The sequence below is a fragment of the Rhamphochromis longiceps genome, linkage group LG20, assembly GCF_057381845.1.
Source record: "Rhamphochromis longiceps isolate RC_006_pf linkage group LG20, R_longiceps_female_GT1.1, whole genome shotgun sequence".
NCBI lineage: Eukaryota > Metazoa > Chordata > Actinopteri > Cichliformes > Cichlidae > Rhamphochromis > Rhamphochromis longiceps.
This window is the reverse complement of record NC_140576.1, coordinates 16,803,163-16,829,727: the sequence shown is the minus strand read 5'-3', so window position 1 is coordinate 16,829,727 and position 26,565 is coordinate 16,803,163. Positions and strand designations below refer to the sequence as shown.

Below are 26,565 nucleotides of genomic sequence, written 5' to 3'. Positions count from 1 at the left end.
AGGGGATGAAGATAGGGGATCTCAGGCTTAAGAAGGTTTTTTCTATTGTGCCAGTATTAAAGCTTGTCAACTTTAAAGGGCAAGCCTATAAAGACAGTGCATGTACTGACATTAACTCTTTAGGAATTACAGCCATTTTTATACATAGTCCCCTATTTTCAGAGACTCAAAAGTAATTGTCCAGTTTACAAAATTATAAATTTTGCATAATTATTTTTTATACTTGCATGTAAGCCCCTTGTCTCCTCATAGACATTACCAAATACTGCAATTTGCCTGCTGAGATGCTCTTCAAGCTTTCAGTCCAGACGTGCACCTCCCAAGAAATGTAACTGCACGTCGGGACGCATCCCTCAAATATTGTGATTGGCCTTGTTCAGCACCCTTGATTCCTCCTGTGCACTTCCGGCTACGTTTTCACTGCAGTTTTTGAATTTATCATTGACAGAATAACAATCATCAATATAACTACAGGGACATTACGGAAACTGCCAGAATGGACATGAAGAACAAAGGAATGGAAACCTAAGCAAATGTTTGCCTCCAAAAAATAAAAAAAAATAGGAGCCGGACCAAAGAGAGAAAAAAGTCCCGGCACTGAATTTTTTTCCGGCTGACACTGTCTGTAACCGCAGGACATGACCACGTGGTAATTAACATGTAACCATACACAAGCATAATTGTGGAAAATGACATTGACCACTAGGTTACGTCAAATCAAATCAAATCAAATCACTTTTATTGTCACATCACATGTGCAGGCACACTGGCACAGCACATGCGAGTGAAATTCTTGTGTGCGAGCCCCACAAGCAACAGAGATGTGCAAACACAACAACACAAACGAGCAAAATACAAGAATGGCCAACCTGAAACTAATAAATATATGTACAATATATAATAGCGTATGCATTTCTGGATGTGTATACTAAATATTTTCCTACGTGTGTGTGTGTGTGTGTGTGTGTGTGTGTGTGTGTGTGTGTGTATACACATTTTTACAAATTAAATAGTAAAAAAAAAAAAAATAAAATAAAAAATAATAATAATAATAATAATAAAATATATAAAATATACAGAGTTGAATATGTGCAAAACAAGTGGCATTTATATACAGTGTGGAGTGCATAATGTTGAAGTTCCAGTAGTGAAGCTGAGGTGTCTATGACGTGTTCAGCAGTCTGATGGCCTGATGGAAGAAGCTGTCTCTCAGTCTGCTGGTACGGGACCGGATGCTGCAGAACCTCCTTCCTGATGGAAGCAGTCTGAACAGTTTATGGCTGGGGTGACTGGAGTCCTTGATGATCCTCCCCGCTTTCCTCAGGCAGCGCTTCCTGTAGATGTCTTGGAGGGAGGGAAGCTCACCTCCAATTATCCGTTCAGAGCACCGCACTACTCGCTGGAGAGCTTTGCAGTTGTAGGCGGTGCTGTTGCCATACCAGGTGGTGATGCATCCAGTGAGGATGCTCTCAATGGCACAGTGATAGAAGGTCCTGAGGATGCGGGGGCTCATGCCGAATCTTTTCAGTCTCCTGAGAAAGAAGAGGCGCTGCTGCGCCTTCTTCACTGTTTTGTTTGTGTGTACTGACCACGTAAGATCCTCAGCCAGATGTACTCCAAGGAACCGGAAGCTGCTCACTCTCTCCACAGCAGCGCCGTTGATGGTGATGGGGGTGTGTACTTCTCTGCACCTCCGGAAGTCCACTATCAACTCCTTTGTCTTTGCGACGTTGAGGGTGAGATGGTTGTCTTGACACCAGTGGGTCAGGGCGCTGACCTCCTCCCTGTAAGCCGTCTCATCACCGTTGGTGATAAGACCCACCACTGTAGTGTCGTCCGCAAACTTCACAATGATGTTGGAGCTGTTAGTGGCTGTGCAGTCGTAGGTGTAGAGTGAGTACAGGAGAGGGCTCAGTACACACCCCTGTGGAGCACCAGTGTTCAGTGTGATGGGGGATGAGGTGATGCTGCCCAGTCTGACCACCTGGCGTCTGTCAGACAGGAAGCTAAGGATCCAGCTGCAGAGGGAGCTGCTCAGTCCTAGATCCTGCAGTTTCCTATCCAGCTTCGAGGGAACGATGGTATTGAATGCTGAGCTGTAATCTACAAACAGCATTCTCACATACGTGTCTCTCTTCTCCAGGTGTGACAGGGCAGTGTGTAGTGTCAGGGCTATGGCATCATCAGTGGACCTGTTGTGGCGGTATGCAAACTGTAGAGGGTCCAGTGAGTCGGGTAGTGCAGAGCAGATGAAGTCCCTGACCAGCTTCTCGAAGCATTTGCTTACGATGGGGGTCAGGGCTACAGGTCGCCAGTCGTTCAATGAGGAGATGGTGGAGGATTTGGGTACAGGGACGATGGTGGCCATTTTGAAGCAGGCTGGGACTACAGACTGAGAGAGGGAAAGGTTGAAGATGTGCGTGAACACTCCAGCCAGCTGAGCCGCGCATGACTTGAGGACGCGGCCGGGAATCCCGTCCGGACCAGTAGCTTTGCGCGCGTTCACCTTCCTGAAGCACTTCCGCACATCCTCCTCAGACACAGTGTGCGCACTGACGTCATCCGCGGTGCGCACACTGTCCGGTCTCATGGTGTTCGCTGCGTCGAATCTAGCGTAGAATACGTTTAGATCCTCACACAGAGAGGCCGTGGTCTGCGGTGTGCTGGTTTTCCCTCTAAAGTCTGTGATCGTGTTTAGTCCCTGCCACATACTCCGAGGGTTGTCAAACTGTTGCTCCACCCTGTCCCTGTACTCACGTTTGGCTGCTTTGATCGTCTTCCGGAGTTGGTAATGTGCGTGTTTGTAGTCCGATGTGTTCGCGGAGGCAAAGGCGGTGTTCCGTGCCGCGCGAACATCTCCGTTAATCCAGGGTTTTTGATTTGGGAAGGATTTAACTGTTCTGTCATAGGCTCTACAAAAGTTTCCCACTGAAGTCTAAATCAGGCCTAAGTCATAATTGGTGATGACCTTAACCCCAACTCTGTGCTACTTTTTAAAATTGTTCTCTGAGGTTTGGTTAGATAAATAAAGAAAATTTTTAACTTTCCACATTTTTATAACATGTGGAAAGCTAAATATAACACATTTTTAAAAGTCATTTTTGAGCCTCTTCAGAAGAGTTAAGGTTGGTGTTATAAAGTCAAAGTTGAGGCTCTCACCAATTATGACTGAATAAATAAAGCTGAAAGTTTGCACTTCAATCATGTCTTGACTGTTTGGATCAAAGTGCATTGTTCTATCGTACAGAGGAAAACTCATAAAAACTGAGAAACTGTCCAAATACTTACAGATTTCACTGCATTTACTTCATATATGCAAATAGTGGAGTGCAGATTTTTAGCACCAAATAGATATAACATGGAGCAAATACCAAAAAAATCCATTACAACATTATATTACCACCAATGCTGGTGGTAATGTAATGATCACTTACAGAGGAAACACTGGAGAGGGATGGTAATCTGTAAGTACAGCAGATGATGCATTCTGAGCAGAGGAAGCTATAGGATGGTCACATGACACCGGTGAAAACAAGAGAAGATTGTTGAGTAATTCAAGCTCAGGCCACACTAGTCAAATAGCAGATAGAATGATTAAAAGCGGCTACATCACCACCTCCACTGACCCAACCTTTCTCATCTCCAAGTCTTTCCCATCTTGTCACTCCTATTCTCCCACCCACCCTCTGTACACAGACACTCCCACCCCACCCCTGACACCTCAAAGCAACACTTGGGAGGCTATTTTTTGCCATGCTTCTCTAAATAAGGCCGTGGATCTTGCCTACATGGGTGGGCTGACAGAGGGGTGTGTGTCTCTGGTTCTTACCTTGGTATAAAAATCGTGGGACAGTGGGGGTTTCCTCTGATTACGCTGCTTTTCCCTCACTCACAGTGTTCTCATTCTAATGTTCTTTCGACTATTTTTGACACCCATATTGAAAAAAAAATCAACGTACAAATCACTGCTCATAAGCGGTATCAGATGACCTTTTATCATTAAAAACCCTTTTTTACTTTACTTTAAGAATTTGATATCTAAGTTGTTGTTTTTTGGGGGGGGGGGTTTGTTATTGTTTCTTTTTTGTAGTCATTCCCTCATCTTTTTTTTTCTGCGGAGGAATTGCCTTTACCAACCTCTGGACGACATATCTGGAAAATGACTGAGTGGAATATGGGAGCAAAAGGACAAGAAAGACAGAAAAGAGTAAGAAATAATTAAGTTTACTTTTTAAAAGCTCCCCCTTCAACTGCTCTTTTTTATTTTTCTGTTTTTTTCCTCTTCCAAACATTGCACCTCTGCGTTTCTGCATTTCCTTCTTTCAGTTCTTTTTCCCTTCTTTTTTGTTTTCCCATTTCCTTTTACTTTACCTTCCTGTCTTTCATTTTCCTGCCTTTTCCTTTCTACCTTCCAAATCCTTCCTTCATTCTTCTCTATTTCATTTTACTCTTTACGTTATTTTCCCTCAATTCCTTGCGCACTGCCTCTCTTTACTCCCGCTCTTTCGCTCTCCCAACCCCTCCCTCTCCCTGTCCCTCTTCCCGATTTGTCCTTCAGCTCTGTCAGCACTCACTATCTCTCTCCATCTCCTTCTCTGGTAGTCTGATCAGCTGTCTTCCTTCTAACTTTACATGGCCTGGTGTGGTGCGCAAGGACGGGCAGCTGCCGGCTGACGCATTTCACTGCCCAGTCATCACTTCAAAATCGAATCCTCTTACACAAACCTCTATGGTTTTCTTTTATGGCCACTATTTTTACTCTCAATTCTACATGCATGTCTTTTTTTTTATTCTTGGTCTGCCTGTTTTTCCCCTCCTCCTTTTGCATCCAGCAATGAGAGAGAGAGAGAGATAGTCACAAGTCCCATGACCCCCTTCTTCTTTTCTCTCCTCTCCTTTCACTCCTTCTTTCCTTCTCCTCCTCCTCCTCCTCCTCCCCTTTTCCTCTCCGCATCCTTAAACTCTCCATCGCTGATTCAGCTCCCAGGGAGGCGAGACTCCGCCTGCAGCGACTGCTTCACTCCGCATGGGCCACCATCCCCATCTGGATCACCTTTACTACGGTAGGTGTTGAAGTGCCTCAGTGTGTGTTTAGAGATTTGTAGAATAAGTGTTTTTAAAATTTTGCTTTCTTTGTTTTCATAGTGCTTACACACTGCATATATTGTGTGTTTCTGTATGTGTACCATTGTTTTGTCCGCCTTCTCACAGAGTAAAGTATTTAGTTTTGTTATTTTAGTTTTGTTTTTTAGCTGCTGGTTTGAAAGAAAAAATTCCAAATGTGAGTGAGCGAGCTGGAAACAGTCTTCTTATTTATTTGTTGCGCCGCTGTTTTTTTGATTGGTGGTAGCAGGGAAAGTGTTACAACATGCTGCATGTTGGACAGGGTTGAAAGGTCAAGGGTTATCTCTGAGACTCAACATTCTGGACAGATGAAGCAAGTATTTCACACTCAGTGAAAACTCCTTAGAATGAAAACTGGAAATGGTGGAAATGACTCAGTCTCTCTTTATGGAATATGAATTTACACAATGTACATCAAGTTTAAAGTACTTTTTAAAAAATTTTATTTATTGTGCTATTGCCTTTGTCTGTTTGCTCAGATTGTGAACATGTACATGATACACATGTGAAATTATCACATCGCCTCACATTTTTTTTTTGCCAGTTTTTATAAAACTTTCCACTGCATTTTATGCAGCATGTGAGCCACTATATTTCCATATGGCAGCAGCAGAACATAATGCATGGTGTTGAACATGGTGCAGCACAGGTGAGTTCTATCAGTTGCATCATTGTGTTGGGACGGCCGTCCAAACGGGGCCTCGGCTCTATCTATAGACGGGGCACACACATGTGTCACTCTCCAGAGAGAAGGAGCGAGAGAAGTTTAAAGTAAGAGCAAGGTTCTAAAAGTGTCCCGCATATGCTCCCATCCTTCTCTATCATTCCCCCTACTTCTCTTCCAGTGTCTCTCCTTCTCTCTCTCTCTCTGTGTTGCCGTTGTCCAGGCTAATTTTACCCAGTTAGCAGATACCAGGGAGATCAGCAGTAGTCAGCTGTCTGTCAAGCATGCAGAGCACTGACAGGAGGTGGCAAAGTGTCGGGTATCTTTGCCCATCCCTGTAAGAGAGCACTTCCATAGCTTTACATGCTTTAGCAGACACAGCTGACTGAAGGGAATGTGTCTATCCTCCACTTGGTATGAAAAGAAGCCTGTGTGAAACTGTGTTAGCTTAACCATAGGGACTCTAAATGTTGAGAGGGTACAAGAATGAAGAGGTTTATATTTGTTTCAATTTCATTTGCATGTATGAGAAAACATTTTAGTACTTCACCTTGTTCTAAAGAAGTCCTGTCTGATGGTACATTCCCAACTATGTATTGTAGTGGAGCAAGGGTGCACATTACATGCTGAGCAGCTCTTGCAATCTGCAGGAACTGGCTACTTCTCCCCGGAGAATTGTAATTCCCGCCAGGAATATTGTGACTATGATGGCAAAGAAGCTAGATAGGTGGCTTAATTCTTCTTAATGTGTCTGTGTCTAGAGCTGGATTTGTAGTGTGCATAGCCCCTCTCATTTACCAGCCATAGCTGGTAATTTACAAAACTTTCGTTCCATCCCTGGGAGAGAAAATAGGATAGGAACGAGAGAGGAGAAAAGAAGAAGACGACTGTGATTTATGGAAGAGACTTTTAGTTTAATTACTGGGCGGGCAGGGCTGATGTGTGCAGCCCCCATGGCACTGGTTACACAGTGGTAGGAACACACAAAAGGGCTATTGGGGCGGCTATAGAGAAGATGACATACTAGCTTCTGCATTTGCAGTTGATACACTCAGGCATTTTGTGTGTTCAAAGTGCAGGACAAGACATGAGAGTCAGATTATGTAGCATGGAAAAGCAATATACAATATGTGAGTGGTTAGGCACAAACACAAGTGGAAAATGTATGCACGTAGAAGCTTTTACAAAATATCCATTTTCCACTTCACTGTGGAAGGACTCTTATATAGGGGAATGTGTCTTTTGTTCCTTGTATGTTAGCAAATAGAATATTGGGGAGAACTTTGTGCTGTGTCAACAGTATGCTTTAATGCACGCTTTCATGGAGATTTTATTAGCTTTAATTGTCCTTCAAGCTGAAAGTTTGACAGAACAAAGACAAAGAGAGACTTCCTGACATTGCAGATTAGCAGAAGCAGTGCATGCCCCATTTTTCTTTCTTTTCTATTACTAATAGTTTAGGGGTTTTTTTTGCATTAGTGTTTTGTGGATGGAGAACATGCGCATTTTATCCTTGAACTTGTCTTATATTAGTTAAATACCTTAATGGGGATCTTGACTGGAAATTAGAGTAAAACCTGTGATCCAAAAACCTACAGTTCTGCAAACAAACACACACACACACTCCCAATAACCCTTACACGCTTTCTGCAGCTCCCGCCATAGGTTTTCTTAACGCCTCTCTCAGAGCCTTCATTAGATATCTGACGTTAGCAATGGTTCAATTCATTAAAAGCGCGACTCAGCCTTTGTGCATTTGCCTATAAATTGGTATTGATCTCTGAGAGGATGGGGAGGGGGGAGGAAGGGGGAAGGGAAGGAGATGGGGGATGTGTGTATTTATATGTGTGTACCAGAGGGAGATCGGGTGGTTGGTTGGTTGGCTGGTTGGTTGGTTGGTTGGAGTTCGGGGCTGAGGCTAATAGGAGAGGGCAGATAGTGTGTGCCAGCAGGTAGGGTGTATGTGTTTGTGTGTCTGTGATTGTGTTTGTGGGAAGGGACTTCAGGTGAATAGGATTCACTGGAGCAACAAGGGCAGTTGAACACACACGCATACACACACACACAATCTATGCACACTGATATACATTTACAAATTAACACACGACATATACAGAGATTAATTTAATTCGCTCGGCCTTCTCCCCCTTGCTTTTCCCCCACTTTGACCATGTGCAGCACCACATGTGCCATTCAAACCTCATCATCACCACCACCGTCTGCTCAGCATGGAAGTGTAACACCGCTATAGTTTGACTGGGAAAGAGGTAGAAGGCTGAGAGAGAGAGCGCATGGGAGCAGGAGAGAAAAAAAGAGAGGGAATGAGAGCACATGCTACATGAGGGGGAGTGGGCAGTCAGGGGGTGACTGCATAGCATGGCAGCCTATAGACTACATGGGACAATGTTTATGTGTGTGTGTGAGACAGAGAGAACGAGAGTGAGAGAGAGGGTAGATGAATGGGAGGTGAGGGAAAAAAAGGGGGGGAATTGCTGTCAGTGGTGGAGGACCGGTGGGACGAGCAGCTGTTCACCGGACTAAAAGTTTTCAGTATGAGGAAGAGGGAGAGATTATAAAGAGAGGATAGGGTGAGAGAGAAAGAGAGAATCAGAGTGAGGATGTTAGAGAGAGAGAGAGTGAGTGTGTGGCGAAACACACACACACAGACTGCAGAGGCAGCACCTGGGACACAGACTGAGGGAAGAGAGAGCGAAGCACTTCTTCTTCTACTCTCCTTTTCTTCTGTGCTTTCGCTTTATTGCTTCTTCTCTTTGGTGCATCGTCCCAGCTGAAGCGAGAGACGAGGGGAGGAGGAGGTGGGGGGATGGGGGGTGGGGGGGGCTTGTATCTGTGTGCCTGTGTGTGTGTGTGCGTGTGTGTGTGTGTGTACGTGCTGGGGGGCTTCTAGCCAACATCTGCCTGTAGGTAAGTGCAACATCTCCCTTATTTCCCATCATTCTCTAACTCCCACACCTCCTTCACCCCACAGCAGCTGAACCTCTAAGTATGACACTCAAGGTGAATTGCGTGCTGTGTGTGCATGTGTGTGTGTGTTTGAGAAAAATCACTTCATAATGTACAATATTTCAAAGCTCAGCGGTCACATAGTGGGCAGACATAGTGGCTTATTACAAGTGTCTACTCATAGTGTTTTAAGCGTTGATAGTGACTTGTTGGTGGTAGCTGTAGGTGTTTTCTTTTCAATGAAAAAAAGTGTAAACTAGCTGCATGGATTTCTCCTTTAATTAAAGTTTTAAATCATCTCGGCTCTTTTTTGGTCCACGGGTCAGAACAAAAAGCTGGGTCCTTATTCTAATAGGCAGAAAAGTTTGGCATGTTAGCATCAAAAGAACTCTCTCTGTTGGGATGGGAGGAGTGAACCCTGAAGCCTGTGCTACTGGTGAGTGTCATAAATGCATTCAGTGGTCAGCGCAGTTCCTGATTCGACACTTTTTTTCCCCTCCCCATTGACGAGCGTTTTGGGCTGGCAGCGAGGAGGAGGTGTGAGGCCTGATGCGCCACCAAGGACAGTGGCCTGCTTGGGGGACATACTTCTTTATATGCCCATATGAACAAGAGCAACTATGGAATGTAAAGAAGTATGTATCCCAGGTCGGGAGAAATTGCAGCGCAGCAACCTGAAAGGAACTTTAAACTTAACTGCAAAGCAAATCCACCATGATGAAGAAGATTTTACTTTAGTTCCACATCCTAGCTGTAGATAATCTATCTGCATGCTACATGATCACAGGCAAGGTATGTGAAAAATTTTTTCTGCCCTGATGTGGCCCAATTGAGTCCAGTCAGCTTCTCAATGAGATACATACATCAGTAAAGTGTAGATGCAGCTAAACTCTGGTCGACATTTTCCACATGGCTGTCATAGATTTTCAGATTTGTCTTTCATTCTTAGTTCATTTGGCCAAAAGTGGATTTTTTTTCCCTACACCCTGTGATGGTGATTAGTTTTTAAGAAGTCCATTTTGTTTACTTTAAGAATACATTGTGTGAATTTGCTAATGCTACAAAATGACACACAAGTAGACATACCCACACTACAGACAGACAGCGGTTTCCAGTAAATGGTGCAGTGATTAAATGCTTGCTAATGGATAGCATGGGCCTGAGAGGACGGTCAGAAAGAGGAAGAAGAAGAGACTGGCTGCAGGCCTCTCTAACAGATTACTGCACTCAGACGCCTGCGTGCAGTCACGCTGTCTGGATCTGGCTTCGACTTGTTGGCCTACTTGTAGACATTTGAAATCAGAAGTCTAAATTTTTCACCTCTCGTTCAAGTTACTTGGTCTGATTGTTCTGTCAACTTCTTTGCAGTGGGGGAAGTTTATGTCTTATGGCATTTACAAGACAGCTAAGAGAGAGAAAAGTGACAGGAAAAGTGAACGAAAAAGACTTACGATGAGGCAAACCCACAGTGTGAGCCTGTATGATATCTGTCTCAGGATGCTGAGCCAGCAGGACATGCAGGTCTTTGTGTAATCATTTTTTAGCTCTGATTAAGTATGTATGGGAGGCACAGTATGTCTATGTGTGCTGGAACAGTGACTAATCCGGGTGTGGTTTGGGAGCAGGTATAACAATCATGTCAGGTTTTAGTGTATGGATTTTGGCCTACTTTGTATATAAATACTGTATGTGGCCTACTTAAGGTTTACCTGTCCCTGTTCAGGTATTATTTGGGCCAGTTTCAGTGCGGTAATTTGGCCCTGGTCAGGTGTACACCCCGGGGTGCTGTGCCTGTGTGGGAGCGACTGGTCTGACAGGGATATGCAGTCGGATTACACTTCCTGCCAATGTGATTTTTCAAGGAGAGAAAAAAAGGGGTGGGTAATAAACGCGAAGAACAGCTTCGTGCCAGGAAGAATTGTTTAACATTACAATACACGCAGTCGTGTGTTTGTTTCAAAGCTAATTAAGCTTCAATATGAGAGACAGTTCTAATCTTAGCAGGCGCAAATGAAGAGGCTCCACACATCACTGGAGAACATATTCATAAAGACCCCCTGCCCAGCGCCCCCAACACACACACACACACAAAGAAACGTAAAGTATGTGTGCCTGTGAGTAAGTACAAGTGTGTGAGTGTGTTTTTATGTTGGAGGGATTTATTGCAGTGATTTTTAAGAAGCAGCGGGAAAGGTCGTTGTACTGTGGGAGAATTCAAAGATAGAAGGGCACAGTAGTAAGTGTGTGATAGAGGAGATGCGGATGGGGTGGGGGGTGGTAAAGGAAAAAAAGGGAAACGAGAGAGCAGCGTAGACTGAAGTAGGATCGTAGCGGAGGGAGTTGTGGCGAGTGAGCGTGTGAGATGAGGCGAGGCGAAGGCTGGATTGATGATGGTGTTCAGGGCCTCCTGTGTGTATGTGTGTGTGTGTGTGTGTGTGGGGGGGGGGGGGGATGAGGTGGGGCTGGGCGGGTATTGTTCTGTCACTTTGCCTGTGTCAGCAGGTGGAAGCTCTCATCAGGACATTAAATATGCAACAATGCTGACTGCGGCACCGTGCTGAGACAGCCAAAGCTGGACGACTGGGGGGCCCCGCTAAAAGTAAACCAATGCCACCGCTTTGACTCGCTCTGCGCTAGACAGTTATCCATCCATCCACACACACATACTCACGCATACATAAACACATACAGGCATGCACACACCTTGAGAACTCCAGCTTCTTCTCAGGGCTTCCCCGACCCTCTCTTCCAGCTTTTCTTTGCTGGCTGTTTAGTCCAATGCCAAAGCTGGCTGACTTGCCAGCTTACCGGCTGGCTGGCTGGCTGGCTGACTTGTTTCCCCATTTGGAGTCCACACAAGGGCAAAGGCAAAGCTTGTAATCCACAGGCCCAGTGAGGGATTAGTGGTAGTTACATACAGATCAGTCATGTGGAACATTGACTGTAGCAACTTACAAAAAAATTGCCTCTGTGAATATGGAATTTAATGCAGAGCCTACAATCCAGCTGACTATACGCATGTGTAAAGAAGTGCTTGATTCACCACTCTCTGTCAGCTGAAGCAAACCAGTCAATCAACCAGGGCAAGATTATGTTAGAGGCCAAACCTGCTTTTTTTCTGAGTTTATACAGGCATTTGTCCAAAAGCTTTTAGATGTTTATGATTTTATGCCCTAGGCATAAAGTGATGCAGTTGCATCTTAACACTAAAGACTCACAAGGTCATTGGAGATTAGGGGTAGCATTGGGTTTTTGCCAGATATATTAAACAGAAACAAGAATGTTTTACATTTTAAGTGAAATCTCTTTACATTTCTCTTTAAATTCTATAAAAAGGAGTCAACATTAACTGAACCCCAACCCTAGCTTTAATCATCAATGGATTGTAAATTGATGTTTCACCAACCACGCAGACAAGAGTGTCTGTTGAAGGATTAGAGCTCAGAGGATTAATTAATGACCCTTCCTGCTCAAATTTCTCACAAACTAATTAAACACATTTAATTTAAATTCAATTCAAATTGACCAACTTAACTCAGAATATACAAAGTGATTCACAATCAAAATGAAGACAAAGACTTTGATTTAATTATGAGCAGTATTTCTCCTTAAGAAACAGCTAGAGACCAGATTCATGTGTTTTTTTTCTTTCTTCAGACTGATAAAGCAACACTTGCTGTTAATCTGCTGACTGTGCCTCACTAGATGTTCACCCTCTCTGAAACAGCTATTCGTACTGTTAGGTTGATGATTTGTTGGACAATGCCACCAAATTTTTGGGATTTAAAAAAATGTATTAATATACTTATGTTTCTGTCCACCACTAATTGATTCTGATTCTGTTAGTGTAAAGAATGTTAGAGATTAAGTGATATTTCTACCAACTAGTAGGTGTGTCTTCTGACACCACAGTAGCCTTATTTATACCACCCATACCATAAATTAATTACCTGTTCTTCTCATATATAGCTTATCTTTAGTATCACTACAAGGCATTTGAAATAATTTCCTACAGAAGCAGAATATATTTTAAAGCTTTTCACCAAGCTTGTCAGCTCTGCAAAGAACATACTAACATATGCATTGAAAAGTGATAGGTAACGATTGAAACAGCAACTAGTGATAGAAGGCAGCAATGGCAACTGATGGGAATTTTTTGCAGCTTATAGCGTAACCAAATCAGGAGGGTCTGTTTGGTGTATATCCTGTGACTTTACACAGTGCACACCACACAGGGTACATTATTGTATTTCAGAATGTAAAATCTTGTTAATGTGCTACTGTCTACTTAAACAAAAACACACCATGTGTGTTTTTATTTTGTCAGTGCCCCTATGTGCATTACGATAAGGAAACATGTTTTAAGCAATTACCAACAAGAAACACTTGCAGAAGCTAGTTATAGTGCTGATGGCTCACTTCAAAATTTGGAAAAATGATACATTTGTGAAGTTCCTTTTTCATTTTTATTCTAAAAAAGGTGAAAACATGGTTGCAGGGTTCTGCAGTACACAAGATACCCGCAACCCTGAATATAACTCGAATTTTAATCAGGGGTGACTTTATGTGGCATCATGAGGTGTGTAGTGATAGAAGAACAAATGGCTCCAAATGAGGCCTTTATATTTTTAATGGTGCCCTAGATAGGTGAGTTTAGTTTCTTAAATTGTTAATATGCCTCCTTGCACTGCATTTCTGTGTATCTCAGAAGACAGAAGGAAGTAGAAGACAAGACTGTAGGAGAGAAGATTGTAAAGTCAGCCGTTTGATATTAAGTGTCAGAGTTTATTGCCGGGACTTTTTTCTCTTTTAATCATGTTTATAGTAAGTGTGCTTCGGCAGCAATCTACGGAATATAATAGCGGTAAAGAGTAATGGAAGTTGAAACAGATGCGGTGGAGTGGTAATGTATGTGTCGTTTCGCCCTGATACAAGGACACACACATAGCCTATTATATCCCATTCTATGTTTATGTCTCAAAAGCTAATCTCAGGGGAAATGTACATCTGAAACCCCCTGCAAAGTCATTGCTCACACAATGGGCACATATATAAAACACACACATAGATACCGTCACACATACCGGTCTAAATGAAATGTGGGTATGGCCACATAAACACTCAGAAAGTAGCTCTAGAATGTATATGTAACACCAACAGACCCAGCCACAGTATTGATTCATCTGGCTGTTTATGTTCTGTTTTTTTTAATGTTCACATTACATGGTTGTAATGCACCTTTTCTGAGGGCGGTAGCTCAGTGATTTGTTTCTTTAGCTGTAGAAGCTTTTTTATCTGTAGCATCAGCAATAGGCTTCAGCCAAAGTTTGCAGTTTTCCAGTATATATAAACACATACGTGTGTGTGACTTATATTCATTGAATGAATGAAAAATGACTGAAGGATAAATATGCTAATTGGAGGGTGTGGTTTTTTTTCTTTACGCTTATTTATTTATTTATTTTTAACTTAATATTCCACTTGTCTGGATGGTAGATTGTTTGAGATTTGTGCCACTACAAGCAGCTGTAACCAATCTATATTTTGCTAGGCTAGGCTAAGTATTATTTGACAACTAGTATAGCTTACTTTGTGGTTCAGGTAATCTGAAAGTTTGTACTTCAGTTTTGATGAATGAAATTGTGGTATTTTATCACTTTTTTACTTAGCACTAATTAGTAGATATGGATTTCTTTGCTTTGACTCCATGCAATTTATAGTTATAGTTTGCTAACCAAACAAGTTAGCATTAGTGCATAACTTAGTGCTCATGCTTCTAGGTCCTAAACCTAGCATGTTGTAAACAAAATACTGATGCTGAGGCTTAAAAAATATTGAATCCAAAACCAAAAGTTTTTTAAAAAAAAGTTTATATGTATAATCTTTGGTTTAAGTATGCAGAGCTTTAAAAAAAATATAAAAACTCAAATACGTGTACCTATATGAGTAGTGATGTCTCTTTTTGGCCTATAAAAGTTCTTTTGGTCTTAGACATTAACGGAGTCTTGTACAGACGCAGAAAGAGCTTTTTGGTGATGGAACATGTGTCGTACAGTACATATGCCTCTGGAATTATAAGAGACAATTTACAACCAATGAAAGAAAGAAGATAAGGCCTTGATAATAAACGGCTTCATCTAATGAATTTCTCATAATTATGGGCCTTAAAAGTCAATTAGTTAATTGGCCCAGCAGTTTAATGTTAGAATGATGGTGCATTAGTTCAAAGGAAACCTCACAATCAATGAAGAAAACACAGCACAATCAGAAAGCAAATTACTATTTATCATTTAGCGATTAAGCCATACGTTCTCTTTGAGTGTGTCAGAGCCAAAAAAGATTCACCCTGCCCCGAGCGTGCACGCACGCACACACACACACACACACACACACACACACACACACACACACACACACACACACACACACACACACACACACAGTGTGGCTCCAAAAAGCAGATCAGTCGCTTAGGCCGGGACAGAGATCAATGTTGAGGTAATTTGTTTCGATCAATTAAACAGACATCTGCTTGAATTAGACTCCAATAGACTGCAAAAGACCCAACCCCTTCCTATCCTTGTGAGTGTGCTGCACTGCAAAAATAGTAAGTTCACATTAAAGCACTAAAAGCTGAAGAATCTAACATTCCAGCAGTGCATAATTGATGGTAGCAGTTATGGGACATAAGCGGGGTTTATAATCTGTAGTGCCTTTCTTCTAGTATCTGCTGAATGCTCTTAAGATGCAATGCAGAGAGGAAAAGGCAAAACTTTACATGTGGACTGAGCAATGCTACGGGCAACTTTTGCTCATGTTTATTGTGCAGGAGGTAGAGATGGGTGGGTAGGGGTGTTTGTAAAAGACAATTGCATTAACCCGAGTCTAATTTAATGGCTCCCACTAGTATTCTCTTTACATCAAGCGATGCTGCTGACATCACAAGCCTGTCTGATGTCCGTTACTGCACGATATGAGGAGAGGGGGTCTGCTCCCTTCAAATGAACACGCAGGATAATTGTTATGCAGTGAAGCTGTGAAGCAGAGGAAGTAATTAAAGGAACAAGGGCACTGTGGTGGTGCTGGTGGTGGACCACATCCCCCTCCTCTGCGTCCCCTCTGCTACTGTTTCTCTCTGCTCGCTGGAGATTACACACATATTTTCACATGCGAGGTCCCCTTATATTGACACCCCTCCTCCCCATGATTACCGCTAGGGTTTACAGTTATCCTGATATTCTAATTACACTCTGTCTGCGTTTATAAGGTCATAACATTTACAATTTTACGACACAATAGTTGTCCGTTGACCAAAAAATTAGAAAAAGGCATTTCTCACTTTAATTGTTTCTTTTGTGGCTATCACTTGTCCCAGAATAAGCACTTTTTTTTTCCTTTAATTATTTCAAAATACATTTGGGTTATTGAACGAACAGCTCCAGTGTCTTTTGTAATGCAACTCCTGCCTGAGAGCACTACCATCCATGTCCCGCAGTATTTCAAAAAATATATTGCCTGGAGAGGCATCTCAGGGAATATAAAGTAGAGTTTCACTGATGTATCTCATAAGGTATATCTCAGAATATAATGCATTCCTGGGCACATTGTTATTTTGATTACTGGTTATGAGAATAGTGAAGGAAGACTGTGGGAAAGAATGGTTTCATGTACTCTAGATTCATTTTTAGAGGAATTCTCATGAAGAAGGACAGGAGGAACTGTTATAGTTCTTAAAACCTGTATAAAATATTTATGAATATGTATCAATCTATTAAAGCTCCTTGGGGCAACAGTTGTTGTGATTTTGGTGCTATGTGCTGTACAATTTAAAGTAAAACTGAATTGAATTTAAAGCTAATTAAGCTAAAGTAAAAAAAAAAAAAACAGAGACTGCTGTAGTTTGTGCTGGTAATGTGGTGTAGACTTCCATCATGAAGTCTAGTTAACATTTTAATGTTTTAATCATATTGTCAAGAACATGAATTCTTTTCAGTTATATTGATAGTTAGCAATATTGTCAATGTCAGGGCACATTATGAGTAAGCTTAAATCAGTATTAGAGATCCCGCCTTCTTCTTTGTATATCTCCTACAAACAATCACTTGGTAACGGTGGGGCAGAAAAACGGCCTTCTAACAGGAAGACCTTTCTTGAACCAGGTTCATGCAGGGGCAGCCCTCAAATACAACTGATCTCAGGGTGAGTGAAAAGAGAAGACATGAAAGAATACAATAGATTTAACCCTGTGGCTCTTATCTAGTCAAGAGCACAAACATTTTGCATAGACCTTCATTGTCTCCAGAGACTGAATCTTGTCTAGTCTGCACATATCCTCTAGTGCAACTATGAGTTTTGATATTGGTGGTTTGTAGATGTTTGAAACAGGCAGTAATTGAAATCGTAATTTTGACCAAATTTAGGAGAAAATACATTACTTATTGAATAAATTGGCGCCTGCGTGTCTGGTGTCTTAGCGTCAATGATCTACATTAAGTGCAGTAGTTACCCATGCGATTTCTATGTGCATACAGCACGTCTTCTGTCTCAGTGGGGTCTCATGCATCCTTCTCCCTTCAGTCTACCAGAGGAGGAGTGTAATTGGGAGCAGTGTGCTGGAGTGCAGAGTGTCAGGGAGTCAGCAAGCCAGCCTGCCACAGCCGGTGATACAGAACGATAGAAGAGGAAGATTAGTGGAGCAGCCTGCAAGGCAGCAAAAGCAGTGAGTCAGCTGTGGACTGTCCGCTGGTAAAATGACCATGTCAGTCAGGGAGTCCGTCAGTCAAGCAAGCAGAGCGCAGAGTCTGGCCTCTCTTCCCTCCTGTAAGTACACATACATCTAAAAGGAGGAGAGTGCGGCGTCGGGACAAGGCTACTTAGCATTCCCCTGTCATCACCTCACTGCTCAGAACTTCTGTTATTGAAGAGGAAGGAAAAAAGAGCAAGGTAGGGGACAGAAAAGAGAAAGGAAGAAGGCAGTTGTGGTGGCACGAAGGCTACGTTAGAGCCCCAGGAAGGGGTTCAAGCCTAACGAGAAAGCCGAGGAACAAATGATCAATAAACAAAGGAAGAGAAGAAACAAAAGAAGAGAAGAATTGTAAAGAACATGAATTACAAAGAGAGAGAGCCAGTCGCAGAAAGTAAATCTCCCAAACCAATAAAGAGTTATGCGTTGTGATCTGTTCCAACGATCGTTGTGTGCTTTGAGATAATTGCTTCCATTTTGTTGCACAGAGACTATTACAGTATATGATAGCTGGATTACCATCTGTAACAGTGGGCTTTACACACCAGAAGTAGTGCTGTATCAGCAGCAGGGCTACAGTAGAAACTATAGGTTTAGTGAACATCATGAGTGGGTTGTGTATTAGCCTGGGGCTATTGTAGCAGTTATGGTTTCTTTTCAACGAATTCCACTTCGTAGAGTGAAAACATTTTTTTCCTGTCGGATCTGGGGGCATCAGCACGGCACCTCAATGGGATGAGATCTCATTGTGAATTTGAAAAGAACAAGTTGAGTGACTCTCTAAAATGATCCTGGTGATTGAAGTGATATTCTGTTTCTAAAATCAGAACAGATAGTCGTCGAGTCCAACTGTTTTTGCTCGAGGCCTTACGTGGGCCTTTTAACAGGCAGAGACCTCCTGCAGAACCAAGATCAGGAAGGAGCAGCTATCTATCATGCCTGCTTGGCCAGTAAAGGAAAAACAAGACCAGACTAGCCCTCTAATCAGCAAGTCTTTATCAGCTGATTATTTAAGACCTTGTATGTGAGGAGCAGGATTTTGACTTCAATTCTGGATTTAAACAGATGCTCTCTCTTTCTAGTCCCTGTCAGTACTCTTGCTGCAGGATTTTGGATTAGCTGAAGACTTTTCAGTGGGTTTTTAGGACTTCCTGATAATAATGAATTACAGTAGTCCAGCCTGGAAGTAATGAATGCATGAACTAGTTTTTCAGCGTCACTCTGAGACAGGATATTTGTAATTTTAGAGATGTTGCGCAAATGGAAGAAAGCAGTCTTACATCTTTGTTTAATATGTGCGTTGAAGGACATATCCTGGTCAAAAATGACTTGAAGGTGGAGTAAAGAGCACAGTTGTTTTATATAAACGTAGTGGAGATTAAAGCAGCACAGATTTGTTCCCTTAAACTTTCTTACAGTCTCTATTAGAGTCGGACCGACATTGACATTTATTTAGAGTCCTGTTTTCTTCCACATGATTGTGATCCATACCATTGACTCCTTCAGTGCACTTTGTTGCTCTGTGGCGTCAGTGCCGTGACGTATTGGCCATTGCAATAAAGTATGTGAAGGACATCATTTATGCATTTATGTTTTTCTGTGACACCAGAGACTTGTGATTAACACCGTAGTTTGACGCCCTATAATGAGAACCTATCTGTAGTTTGTGCACTGTATCGTTGCTGAACAGGTTGCTTTTCATTTTTTCTTTATCGTTTTTACTGTTAAGTGGAAAGAATGAATGATGATAGTAAGAATAAACCTAAGCAGTAAAACTGGAAACTGCAAAATCAAATGTCAAAGAAGATCTTTTAGCTAAAAGGAACTGTACAGTTGAAGAGTCAACCTTGTTGAGTCGCTCAATATGAGCAGCCCCTTTTCACATACCTGAGTAGTCCTTATTCATATACTGACACTGATTAGCCCTGCTTTAAATGATGCAGAAGGCTCAAACTTGTAGTTTACTTATGTTCATAATTTAACATGATAGCCAAATTATTCATCTATGACCAACCAATGATTAGAAGACCAATAAAATGTATCAATAGAATGATACACTGTAACTTTCTTTATTCCCACTATGTTGCCTGTAAGTGAAAACCTTATCACTTTAGTTACACCTATCCATCCCGACACACGTCTTCACAGAAACAACCAAGACACTCATCTGCTGCTGATTGTAATCTAGATGGCTCTAACTAGCTCAGGCCCTCTTTTAGTTCCTTTTTGTCCCACGTTAAAACAAGGACACTGTTATGAAGCCTCTCCGTCTCTGTGAGCTTTTCAAGCTTTAAAAGAGTGGGTGTCCCACTGTCTGGTGATAGCCCCGGCTGACGTGTTCTTTTCTATCTTTACACCCGAGCGCCCATTCTGACTTTAACTGCATTGGATTTTTTGTTTCACAACAGAGTGTATATCAAGCACGCCTTTGTGGCCCTGCCGCAGCCTGTAATGCATGACTAAAACACCTAAGTGGCAGCGGTGGTTCGTTAAGAAAGGGGGTGGGGTGGGGTGAGGGGGAGTGGGGGTGGGGAGGGGCAGGGGGAGCGTGCTCAGAGTGACAATCAGCCTGCATAGGTAGAGAGAGAGAGAGAGAGAGAGAAGAGAAGGGGAGAAAGAAAGGTGAAGACAGAAGGCAGGTCTGCTGCGGTTTGGCAGCCACTGCATATGGATCATGACATCATTCTCCGAACCGGATGACGTCTTCTCCCCCTTAATATCGTTCAAAGAGTTCTTTTAAAAATCAAAAACCTGCTCATTAAATTGTTTTAATTTAACTTCTGGAGCACTCCTCATTCTCCTTATCTGATCTCCTTTTCCTTGAGAAACAGGGGCTTTTCTCTTCATTACTGTCTATCGGAGCCATTTATCTCCTCTGCTTTCCCAAGAAGTTTACTGACAGCCCAGTATGCAGGAATTCTTTATATCTTTACATTAGTTTATGAGCGTGTAATTACAGATATTGGCTGTCTCCAGCATATTTAGACACCAATTCCATTTAAGTTTTGAAGCTACAGCTCAGCATTTTCTATCGCATAAAATCACACACAGCTACATTGGCAGGAATAAGAGCTTTCCTGTGCTTTTTTTTAATGTGTGTGTGTTTTAATCTCATTACAGTTATTGATGGTGTGCTGCTATAGTGTGAATAGGTCCAAAGGGCAGTAAAACTGTAGTAGACTCACATGTGTGCTATGTGAGGAGATCCAAATAGGGCTCCAACTTTCAGAATATATATTTGGTGAAATTACCAAATAAAATGGCTCATTAAGGACACTTACTGTCTCACCCTTTGCTCTTAAATTTGCATTATATAACTTTTTTCATTTATCAAAGTCTTGTCCTTGTAAATCGACTATAATGTAACTTTAAAAATATACGTTCTTGCCTTTAAGAGCGAGGAGTTAATATTACCATTTTTTTTAAACCATGGCCCGATTATTTACAGCCAACTGACTAACCATATCTCACCTGCTAACATTGTCACTAGCAAAGTCATACTTGAGAAGAAATGCTACTACACCAGAAAATATTAGTCACAATGCTAACTTATATGCAGGGTCAAACTGTATGAATTTTGTCTTAAACATGCAATGGCACAAAGCCAAACAAATGCATAACTAACATTTGTTTTCTACAGTAATATCCAGTATGAGAGCAGAGGGCAGAATAGCTAGTGTCATGTCTAAGTGTGTTTGTTTTCATTATGCTAATGTTCATTATATATACATAATATATCTTTGACATATAACATAGCAGTATAAAAGTGCAGGACAGTCTAATGCTTGTCTCATCACTGTTTTAACCTTGGCTAGCTCATGGCTAGCCCATGCAGTCTGCATCCAAAGTGCATGATGGCAAAAGTTTGTGTAGAGCTCCTTAAATGAAAAGTATTTCACTCCTGCCAAGTGTGAAAACTCACAAAGTCCTCGAAGAGAGGGTTTATTAAGGAAACAGGCTTTAGTCCTATTTGTAAAAAAGGAAATTAAAGTGCTGAAAACAGTCAAATCCTGTTTAAATGTTGTGGTGGTGGGAGGGCCAAAGCGTGAGGATATAATTAAATATATCATCTAAATAGGTATTGATCGTCTTAAGGGTGTTGCCGTTAGATTAAAAGGTTAAGGAATAAAGCGACTTTGAGGATTAAATCATTGTGAGGTAAAATCAAAAGCAGCAGAAGATAAACGCTGCAATAATTACAAAGTATGAGTGCTGCATACACGCTTAATGAAAGAGACATTAAAGATCCCAAGCTAAGATGCATTTATTGGCCACAAGCAAACCCGATCATGGTATTTTATCCACTGCAAAGAGAGGTGAGTTTGGAAGACACAAAGGTCTACCAATTGCCCTCACTGTTTATGTCAACGTTGCTCCACAATTTGAACTACAGTATTGAGATAGAATCATCAAAGGCCGTAGCAACCCTGAGACGGTTGATAAAGAAAGAGTCGCGGTGCGGCACCTGAGGCAAGCAGTCGCCACAAGGTCAGGAAACTTTCTTTTTTTTAATCCAATAGACGTGTTTTATCTTCAGGGAGAGAGCGAGGAACCAGCTGAGCAGAGGATAACGGGCCCTGTTACACTCCTGCCTCCCCTTCTGATCAACCAATCAGGCGTGAGAAAAATGCTGAGTCAACCGCTGGGCGCTGCTCACGTCCGAATGCTGCGGAGGAGGGGTCGGTGGTAGAAGAAGAGCCAGCCAGGCAGCCAGGCGGTGTCTGCAGTGGACTGCAGCAGCATTAGCACTGCTAACCTCGTGGCACAGGTCCTTTCATTTTGAGAGGTGCTGACCCACCAGCCCCCAAGTCTTTAAGGGCTGGTCTCTGCTTATGGACTTTTATTTTACATCACATCTCCCATAGAAATTAGGTTTAATTGAAATGTCTAAGCTTAGTTTGATGATATACGTCCCACTTTTCCCTCTGCCTCTAGTCACTAGGTAATTAGAGGGAATTAATACAGCCAGCCACAGAAGATAAAGTTTACAGCCTGACCACAGGTCAACTTGTTTCATTACTATGGTGCGCCTTGCATTAAGCTAATTACCAGCTGGCAAACATCTTCATCAGACATGCACACAGACCTTCATTAGGATGCTTTGTATAAATCTGCTTCATTTAAATGCCGCATTACAGAAGATTATTGTGGTTTTAAGTGGATTTTAATGGCTATTTTGCAACAGTGGCCCTCAGAACCATCAGGGGTTTCACACTGATGTGACAGGAAGTGATGGTCTGACAGGTTTCCTGGCCTCGCCCTCCCACAGTATTGGCGCTTGATGGAGAACCAAGGTCTGGCAGTCAGTCAGCTAGACACCGAAAAAGCAGTAGGACACTGATAGGCAGAACGCATGACATGGTCAGCGAGAGAAGAGACTGATAGAGTGAGGGGAGTGGCTGCGTATGGCAGGTTGTATTAGTGCAGCCCCCAGTGTCAGGCCATACATCTGAAATGAAAATATCATGGTGAGCAAGAGTGACAGAGTCCACAGCGGGACTGGTTTCAAAGTGTCACTCCTCCTGCTGGGGCCTTACTTAGCTGTGGGCAGGCAGCTGCTACGTAACACTACCTGTACTGTGTGAGCCTCCCCAGGGATGCCGTGCACCCCCACTGACCTTCCCACTATGACTCCCTAACTGTCTTTACCGCTCCGTCTCTCCCTCGCTCCTCTGCAGGCGTCCAGCTGTCCCTAACCCTCAACTCCTCCTCCCCTCTGTCTCCAATATAAGGGCAGGAATGCAGCGGACAGCACGGTCCCAGAATAGAAAAATAGCCAGCCTATCTCCAACCATGCAGTCAGCCTCATAGAGGGCACCTACAGTAGCAGCAAGCAAGAGGGCCCACACACACACACACACACACTAAGCACTCCGACCGACCCACATATATAAAGTCCACTTCGCTGAGCTCCTGAACTGCTAAACTTATGAATGCTTAACACCTTTACTTATTGTAGTTGTGATCTTGACAGAGCTGTCTTACAGTTTAATGTTGAAAGAGCACTCACCGGTGAAGCCTTCAGCAGGCATCTGAGCGAGGTTAATGATAAAACGCTCTGTTTATAATGATTCTGTTTGATGTCAGATCTGAGTGGAGGTGTGTGGGGTGAAGGAGGGTTGCCTGTTTGATGAGTGTGTGGGCCACAGATTGCAAGAATAAAGCACAGGCAGGAATTCTCTCCTCAATCTACTGAAAATCCTGCTATGAAAAGGATTCAGCGTGCAGCGCTTTCTCCTCTGAAGTTGATAGTTGTGCTTGACCACACAGAGAAGCTTGCCGGGTAGTACTTGGCCTCACCATCCATCCTGTGTGAACATTCTACACAGGCACAGTTCACACTTGCAACACCAGGATCAAATATAGACATGAGAATCAACACAGGATACTCTGTTGGAAGCACAGAGTACGCACACACGTGCACACTGCAGTGCTGCATGTTGCAGAGGTAGAGCAACTGCAGCTCGAGGACAGGTAGAGAATTCAGGCCATGCAGGCTTGTCCTCTCCTCTGTGTGCTACTTCCAGCTTTCTTCCTCCTGTCATTCTCCCTTCTCTCTTCCCCCTCTTTTTTCCTCCTCACTCAAGGATGTGTCCTCCTCATCAATTTGCCGGTCTCATAGGTTGCAAGTTTATTAAATAGATGGAAAGAGAGAGAAAGAAATACTGGACGGACCCTGTCTTTACATCCGCAGCTAGTATTTACACTTTTTTTTATGCAATTTGTGTTAGGTTGTTGTATTTCTTATCTTGACAGATTTGATACAGAACTGAAAGTTCACAATTACACGTGTCATTTTTAAGTGCTAAATCCTAGTAGAGCTACACAGAGCAGGCTGTGACTGCTGGACAACATTTTTTTTTATTCAATTTGGCACAAACAGTGAATTTCTTCAGCTGTGGATTTACCCATATTTATTGTTCCAGTATGGCGTTGGTGGGACTGAGTTAGAATAAACTGTGTGTGTTTTCATTGTCACCAGTGGAATAGGAAAGATGACAATTGAGATTTGTTGACAACTAGGAAAACTGTTAAAAGTTTAGTCAGCGTTAGCGTACTCACCCGTTGAGTTTCCCCCACAGTTCAAAATGACCTTCACCAACAAACCCAGTCCTGCCACAAAAGACTCCAGTGAACACCTCACAAATGATGGCTCAGGGCGAAAGCTTGAAGAAAAAAATGCTTTTGAAAATATAAAAATATCTGAATTTATCTGAATTAGTTTATATAGGACCACATGTCTGTGTTCTGGGATTTGAATGAGAAAGGGGTGGGACCGTGTTCAGTACAGAGAAACCGTGGGCAGGCTTAAGGCACTTAAAAATCTCAGCCTATATAAGCTTAGTGTGGAAGGATACCCGATGAGTTACTTGTGGCCGTTCTGTTAGAAAGCTCCATTTGCAGATTAGTGTGGTCTGTTCCAGCTAGTTTGTATCTGATGCTACCAATGCACATATGGTACGCATCTTTTCACATTAGAGTCCAAAACAAAACTTTAGTTTAATAATTTTCAGTACGAGCCATCCTTTCCCATGTCCACTTATGTATCGGATCCTTTGTTAATATAAAAACAGTCTTTAGCAGGTTTGTCATTTCAGTTAAGCCATTGATTATCATATAAGATCAGTCAATTATGAAAAAGTACAGTCCAAACACAACATATATCAATACGTTTCTAGGGCCATGAGTCTGCTTAAAAAGTTTATTTTCTAATGATTAAATGATTAGCTAGGCTAACTGAACCAGGAAATGAGTGAGTTGTTCCAAAGACGAGCAGAGCCATGCAGCAAGACTGCTGAGTACATCATCTTTGTGCCACCACACTGAACAGGCCCAACTATGGGCCAGAACTTAGTGCATAGACGTGAGAACAGTAACGGCTGGTGAGGAGAGACTGGGTGAAATGGAGAGAGGAGGAGATGTTCCACGTGTAAGGCTAGAGGTCAATGTGAGTTAATTTTCCTGCTGTCCTATCCACTGGCTTCATTAGCAGTATTGGCAGTTAGGTGATGAATTCATTGTTTTTTCAAGTTTGTCTGCAACCATTGTTTATATGTGCTCCTCTCTTATCTCTCAGGGCCCCACTTTCTGTTTTTCTCATCTCTTTTTCATCACCCGTCCTACCTGCTATTCCCCTTTCTCTGTCTTACCTTCTGGCTCACTCACTCTCTTCTGTTCTTCATCGTTTTCCCTTGGTCTTTTGCAACCCATACCTTTTTTGTATCATCTGGCTTCTTCTAAGCAGTAACATGCACTCTTTTAAGGGCAACATTTTTTTCTAGCAATCAATGCCTGTTTGCTGATGCATTGTGCTGTTTGGTTTGTTGCAGCTTGTACAAATGTTTTATTACTGCTTATTGACGACACGTGGGTGTGAACAGCGTCATTTCTTATCATTTCCTTTCTCTGGCTTTGTCTCTTTCAGGCATCTTCACTTCTTCCTGTCACCTCTTCTGGACCAGATTCTACCCTAAAATGCTTTGCTAAAGCTGGTAAAATGGAACCAAATCAACTGTTCAATGGATTTGGTCCCCTTCAACCAGCTGTAGCTGTGCATTGATCACCCCAATCCACATTCAGAGTGACAAGAAAAAAACACCCCTGAAAGACTGGAGTTAATTAATCAGAAAACAGCTTTAAATCTAAAACTGAGGTTAGATTGGCTTCTTTATTGGACTAAGATACAAAGCCATTCATGGATAATACACATGATGCACCAGTTACTGCTTGGATTTATCTCAATCATTCAGTTTGCCCAAAAGACACTCAAGTAATTTGCTTAATCTGAGTAAAACAAGGCAGGTAAGTAATTATAGATACTACATCTTGTCAAATTTGTGCTTTTTGATGTGCGCTGCTGTAATTGCGTTGTCCTTTGGAGACTTACTTTATTGTTCTTTCCAGATTTGTCAAAACGTGTGCTTCTTCTAAAGGGTGGCATTGCTGAAAACTTTGAGAAAAGATGCTGTGTACGAAAAGTACTGGTGGAAATACATGCATGTACAGATGTGTCAATGACACCAAAGCAAATGTCTAATCAATAAAGCCTAATCCTAGTGTTTATGTGAAA

General features: G+C 42.3%; 1 long non-coding RNA gene across 1 annotated transcript; it reads left to right on the top strand.

The window, feature by feature from the left end:
- The first annotated feature begins 3,892 nt into the window (after positions 1–3,892).
- On the top strand, positions 3,893–26,565 carry LOC146645147 (uncharacterized). The gene is made up of 3 exons (XR_014909092.1): positions 3,893–4,207; positions 4,981–5,063; positions 25,921–26,565. It is a non-coding gene; the product is annotated as an uncharacterized LOC146645147 (long non-coding RNA).